General features: G+C 54.9%; 1 long non-coding RNA gene across 1 annotated transcript; it reads left to right on the forward strand.

Annotated features, from left to right (window-relative positions):
- Positions 1-1,356: 1,356 nt before the first annotated feature.
- On the forward strand, positions 1,357-6,239 carry LOC103660788. The gene is made up of 2 exons (XR_567889.2): positions 1,357-2,912; positions 5,908-6,239. It is a non-coding gene; the product is annotated as an uncharacterized LOC103660788 (long non-coding RNA).
- Positions 6,240-6,443: the final 204 nt, after the last annotated feature.

The raw sequence follows: 6,443 nt of genomic DNA on the forward strand, positions 1-6,443 counted from the left end.
GAGGACCTACAGGATCCTGGAGGCCTTGCCATTTTTAAGGTTGGTTTTCCCTTCAGTTTTTCCCTCCCCAACTGTCTAAGGCATTAACATTAAGACAGCTGGGAGTTTTTTTCTGGAAGTTAGGCTGTCCATAAGAATGGTTTTTTCTTGTAAATCACTAAGACATTTTGCAAACTGACGGGAACTCCTGTCCTGCAGGACTGTGATCTCTATTAATTAACCATAGTTTCTCCTTCCCTTAGCTTTGGGGCGGCTGGGAAGGCCTGAGGAAGGTCACACAGATCTCACCTGCAGGGTGTCAGCTTGTACTTTGCCCTCGGCTTCCCTTCTGCTCCCTCATCACTGTGGTCCTTTCTACAGATTTCCGAACCTGAGGGTGTGTGGGAAATGTCTGACCTTGCACTTGGCGTCAAGAGTGAGGGTGGCCTCCCAGGGTCCAGAGTCTCTCATGGTTTGTCTCCCTCTCTGATTTCTCCCCCTTCAGATTTCCCTCCCTTCCCCTATGGTCCCCCGTGCTATTCCTTATGCTCCACATATGAGTGAGACCATATGATAATTGTCTTTCTCTGCTTGACTTATTTCACTTAGCATAATCCCCTCCAGTTCCATCCATGTCCACGCAAATGGTTGGTAGACATCCTTTCTGATGGCTGAATAATATTCCATTGTCTATAAGGACCACATCTTTATCCATTCATCTGTTGAAGGGCATCTCGTCTCCTTCTGAAGAGGGAAACGCCCAGAGCAGGCCCAGGCCAGGAGGCCCCAGAAGATGGAAAGTTACTAACAATAAGCTAGAGATAACCAGAAGCCCTACTGAGAGTAAGAGACAACCACGAGAAACTGGACATAAATGTAGGAAGAGATCTTAAGAGTGTTCTAGGGCCATCTTTTTGGGAATTAGGAAGGCAACCTCCCCAAGTCCCACGGCCTAATGTTGAACTCACTGTGTGCATCCCACTACCTCCTCCCCCTGGGGGGACTCTGGGGCCAAGAAGAGGCCAGGAGGCCCCCCGCCAACACCCACATGGTCTCCTTTCTCTGCACAAATGCAGAGAAACTAAAGCCCATTTCCGGGCAAATGGACCTGATTGCTCCAGCGAACTGCACAAGTGCTGATGAACCCGGGCCAAGCACACGGAGCCCAGAGCTCAGTCTGCTTAGTAGGCTTGCGGGGTGCCGAAGACCCAGCACAGCGCGCCCAAGGGAAGCAACCTTGACGCTTTCCAAAATGCCAGAGTCCAACCCCCGCCTTAGATCTCTGGTGCCACAAGACAGGAGAGTGAGTCACCCTCTCAGCAAAGGCTTAGGGGAAAATACAGTCATTCAGAAAGCATAGCAACCTTTATTTTTATTTCATTTTTTTGTTAACTTTTAGCATGGAAACCTCCAGCTCTTCCAACCCTCGTTTTTCTCCAACAGAGTGCGGGCAGACGAGGCCTCTCGTGCTCTACTCTTTTGTCTTCTCAGATACCTTTTGGACTCTCCCCTGAGTGGGCGGCGCAAAGGGACGAATCAAGTGCTCACAAGCCCGGGAACACACGTCCAGCCGCTGGAGAAGGTCTAGAAGTGTGTTTGGGAAATGGAACCTTAACGCGGTCTGGATACTTTCTACACGTTCCCTTTCCTCACCATGCATGTGTTCCCCAAGGAGCGTGCCACAGCCGTCCGCGAGCTCAGTAACAGACGTTTCCAGGAGAAGACTAGTGAGTGGCCTAAATATCCGGGGAACTGTGTATAGAATACAACAGGCTCCCCTGCTGCATAACGTGTTCCTGACACGCCACCACACGTCACAAAGCTCCACCAAGAGAGGTGTGCCACGTCTCCCAGACCCGCGAGCCACAGGGTCCCTTCTCCGGCACCTTCCCAGGACACACGTCAGCAATCCTCGCTGAGCCATGTGGGGAAGACCAGTCCGGCTGGGTCGGCACCAGACGAGGCCCCCGCGGCCAGTGAGCACTTTACTGAACGTCCTCAGGTCACAATACTCCATTCAGCAGGGTGCAGTCACAGCTGCTGGAGGCACAGGGAGGGAGACAAGACTTGGAAACAGGGAGTCCGGAAGGAAGTCTGCGGTGCTCACAGAAAGATAAGGAAGGGCTGACGTGAGGGAAGTTTCAAGAAAGGCTCCTGCAGGCTCATGGGGCTGGACTGGAGCTGGTGTGGGAGGCAAGCACGGTGTGGGGCTGACCACAAGCCTGCTTCTGCCGGACACCAGAACCACCCGCTGACTCAGGGAGCAGGAGATGAGTCAGATCCGTGGTGAGATGAGCTAAGGTTGAAGCTGTGGGTGTGATGTACTTTGAACAGTCCACGGGCACGGAGGGTCCAGGCAAGAGAGAAAGTGAGTTGAAGCTGACAGCTATTGAAGTGGCTGAGCCCATGAAAGGAGCGACCCACCGAGGGAGCAGGGCATGCTCCGGAGCCCCAGGACACACTCAAAGAATCTGAACATCTGAAAGGTGTATGACCCCAGCAGGAAGAGCCAAAGGTGCAAGGAGAGCCAGCCAGAGGGCAAGATGGGTGGAAGGCTAGGGGGAAGCAAACTTCAAGGAAAACAGGATGATGACAGTAGCCGCCTATAAGCTCCCACTGCGTGCCCACTGCCCAGGGTGGCCCCAGGCAGCTGCTGTGCCCCCAGGAGGGCGTCCTTGTCTTCTGAGAAGGAGGCCCGGGGCATCTCCCCCAGTGAGGACGAAGTAAGGGAAGGGGCCCAGGGGCTGAGTGTGTCTGCCCTGCTCCTTGGCCCCAGCCCCGACAAGGCAACACGAACCCTCAGCCTTGGGTGCACACGTGTGGGACGCCACGGACACGCCTGCCAGTCTGGAGCCAGCAAATTCATCTCTCAACTCCCTGAGCTGGTCTGAGGCTGCACTCGTGGAGGGGACTCCGGGGATGGCTCGGTTCTAGTAAGTAGGATGAAGGAACTCCAAGCAGCCAGGGGTCCGGCCAGGGCCAGCAGCACCAGCCCACAGGGTGTGGGAAGTCGCCTGGAGCACAACTGGCCACATGTAGGGACAGAGAAGGTGACAGACCGCCGTCGGGGAAGGTTTCCTGGGGCAGGGGAGCCTGTGGGGTCTGGACAAGGCTTAGAAAGGCACACGGGCCAGCGTGCGCCTGACATGCAGTTACAGACAGGATGAGAGCATCACCAGAGGGTGGGGACGGGGACTGAGCTCTCTCTGCCCACTGCCCTGCAGGCCTGAGCTGGTCACCACTCACCCTGGGCCAGGCCCAGAAACCGGAGTCCTTCAGCATCTGCGGGGGGACCCCTAGGCAGAGCTCGTGGGTGAAAGGCAGAGGTCAGGACGTAAAGCTCGCGCTGGGAGGGAGATAAGAGACCGTGCCGCTCGCCCGGAGACATGGTAAAACCCTGCCCGTATGGACATGGGCCAAGGTCCTTGACGGCCCCTGCGGCCACCGTCTGAGAGAAACTTCCTGCCCGCCAGGCCCCGCCCCAGGGTCCACTCTCCCGAGGGTCTTCCTCAGCCCCCTGCCCGGCGGTGCGTCTGTGCAAGCGGCAGTTCATGGGCTTCGGTGGTCAAATCAGCCCCGGCTCTGGGTAACTTGGCAGCAGGAACCCTTGAAGACAGTTGCTTCCAGCTAACCATGGGGGTGACTACTCCAGACTGCTTCCCGGACCCCTCAGCATGCGGACGGCCCTTGCTTTGTCGCACACATCCCTCCCTCCCTCCCTCCCTCCCTCATCGCACACGGAACAAGGTAGTCTCACCTCCACAGCAAACCTGCGTCTTTCCCTCCACAGACGTCTCTCTTGGTCATTCAAAGCCATTTCAAATTTTATTTCTGATTGTTTGGGATCTAGAAGCAATGAGGTTTTCTAATATTTTGAGACTGCACATTATTGGACTTTTTCTGTTTTCTGCCATTTCTATCTGGCAAATACCTTCCTGGACACCCCTCTCTTATCCTTTGTTAAAGCACAACATAAACCCTATTACACCAGCCCCGTAACTTCCCCGAGCAGGGGCTCTGGAAAGTCCGCCAGCAGCTGGATCACCAGAGGGCTTGTTAAAACAGGTTTCCGATTCAGGGGGCCTGGGGGCAACATCTGCATTTCTCGCACGTCCGCAGGTGGCGCTGGGACACTGCCCGTGTGGAGACTGGTTTGGGGCCACTGTCGTGGAGCTCATGTGTGGTCGGCAGGCTCTGTTTGCTTCCAAGGAACGTCAGGGCACAGTTTTGCGGGATGTTCGGCCCGTACTGTGTGGTCCTGAACCAGGGCACCTGATTCAAGCTGCAGGAGGGAAGGAACGTGGAGTTGTGTGCCGGGGCCTTAGAAGCCAGACAAGGAGCATTCATTTATTCCACCACAACCATGGCCACGTGCAGCCATAGGGCCACAGCTACTTTGTGGAGGCCCAGGCTCCGGAAGGGGAGAGGAGGGGAAGGCGGGCACCCAGCCCGCGGGCCCCCATCTCCTGCCACAAAGCCCCACAGATGCCCACTGGGGAGGCCTCCCTGCCGTGTGGTGGTGGCGAGCCTGGGCCCTGCAGCCGGGCTGTCTGAAGCTGGCCCCTGGCTGTGCTGCTGCCCCAGGCCGTGAGCCCCTTCCTCAGCCTCAGCGTCCATAGCTGTAAGATGGGCCTGATTACGGATGGCCACCGCGCTGTGACGCAGTTCAGGGACAGAGTAAGTTAACACAGAGACGGCGGTGGGTTTTAAACAGTGCCCATCCTCCAGCAGCCCTGCAACAATGTTGGATGTTGTTGTTATTACAAATGGAAATGTAAAAACAAGAGGCGTCATCACCATGGAGCCCTCCTGCCGGCTCCACCTACAGCCACAGGCACGGACGGATTGTGTAACGAGCCACTTGCGGCCACACAGCCACCCTGCTTGAGCCCAGAGCATGCACCTGCCTCTCGCGCCCCTGCCCTCCCAGCAGGTCTGGCGGCCGCCTGCCTCCCTGCCTGCCGCAGAATGTGGAGCCGAGGGGCTCCCAGCCCCCGGGGCCGTGCCATCCGGGGTAACAGATGATCCCCATGAGCCCCAGAGCCCTTGCGTGGCGGGAGGGAGGAGAGGCTGCAGTGTGGGGCCCAGCTCCCCCTGGAACCCAAGCTGCCCCCAAATCAGTTTTCACAATGCGATGTGGATTGTTTAAAGAATGGGCTCTGTCCCTCAAAGGGAAACAGTCTGAAGACTGGTGAGCTGGCCCCTCCTGTGTGAGAGGTGGGCTCGTGGAGCCCTCCAAGGAGGGGCTGAGCTCAGGCCCTTCAAGGTCGCAGCCCTGCAGCTAGAGCTGAGGACCAGTGAGTCTCGGCCTATGACCTCGTTTCCGGGGAGCTGGGGGCTGCGGGGAGGGGACACCCAGACTGACCCTACAGGAGCCTGCTGCTGGGATCTCTGGACAGGGGCCCTGGGGGGGGGGATGCGGCCGTGAGCCCGCTGGGTTGTGCCGCCCCAGGATCTCACAAGAGTGTGCCACAGCTCTCAGGGAGGCAGACCACAGGACGTGGGAGTGTCCACAGGAGAAGGCAGTTACATTACCAACCATGAAAGAAGCGTGAAACCAAACATTAGGGACGTCGTTAGATACTGAGTTTCAACAACACTTCCAATAAAAATCTTGTCAAATTTTAAATGAAAACTTTAGCATTTTCTTGCAAAACTCATGTAAAACTCATTCTTCTGCACCAGGCTTTATAAATAAACTGGCTACGAGAATCTCCTGACTCGGGATTTTGAATGAATCGTTCTGACAGTCATGTGGGCTGAGAGGCAGTGGTCTGCTCTCCTACGCAGACAAGTTCTCCCTTCTTCCTCTCACTGACGGGCTGGCTTGTCATTAAACAAAATCAGAAAAAGTGACCTCATTAAAATGGCCCTCGAACGTGTGATCATTCTATGAACCTAATGTTTTATTTTCTCTCATTGACACAGGTTGAAATTTCTTAGGATAATGCAAAAGGATTTCTAAGTCAGTGGGACTATTAAACTCATGTTTCGAAATACTGAAACCTTCCCACGAACATGCACGTTCCCCGCTACTTTTGTTCTGAACTTCAGGAGTCAAATGATCGCACCGACTACACAGGACAAGAAAGTCATCTTTCACATCACTCTTTCAGAGTTGGAGTTTTGCTTTAAATTTGTGAACTTTGTCATTACACATAAATATATTTCAATTATATGCATTTTGGTCTTCAAACATGTCATTTAACTAAACAATGTTTGGAAGATAATACTATTCAAAACAAATCTGCAAAGTGAAACTCTCAGAGTCTTGTTTTTTTTTTTTTAAGATTTTATATATTTGGCAGAAAGAGAGAGCATGAGCAGCAGAGGCAGAGGGAGAAGCAGGCTCCCCACTGATCAGGGAGCCCAGCTTGGGACTCGAACCCAGGACCCTGGGATCATGACCTGAGCTGGAGGCAGATGCTTAACTGACTGAGCCACCCAGGCGCCCCCAGAGTCTT

This window comes from Ursus maritimus, unplaced genomic scaffold, assembly GCF_017311325.1.
Source record: "Ursus maritimus isolate PB19 unplaced genomic scaffold, ASM1731132v1 scaffold_13, whole genome shotgun sequence".
Lineage (NCBI taxonomy): Eukaryota > Metazoa > Chordata > Mammalia > Carnivora > Ursidae > Ursus > Ursus maritimus.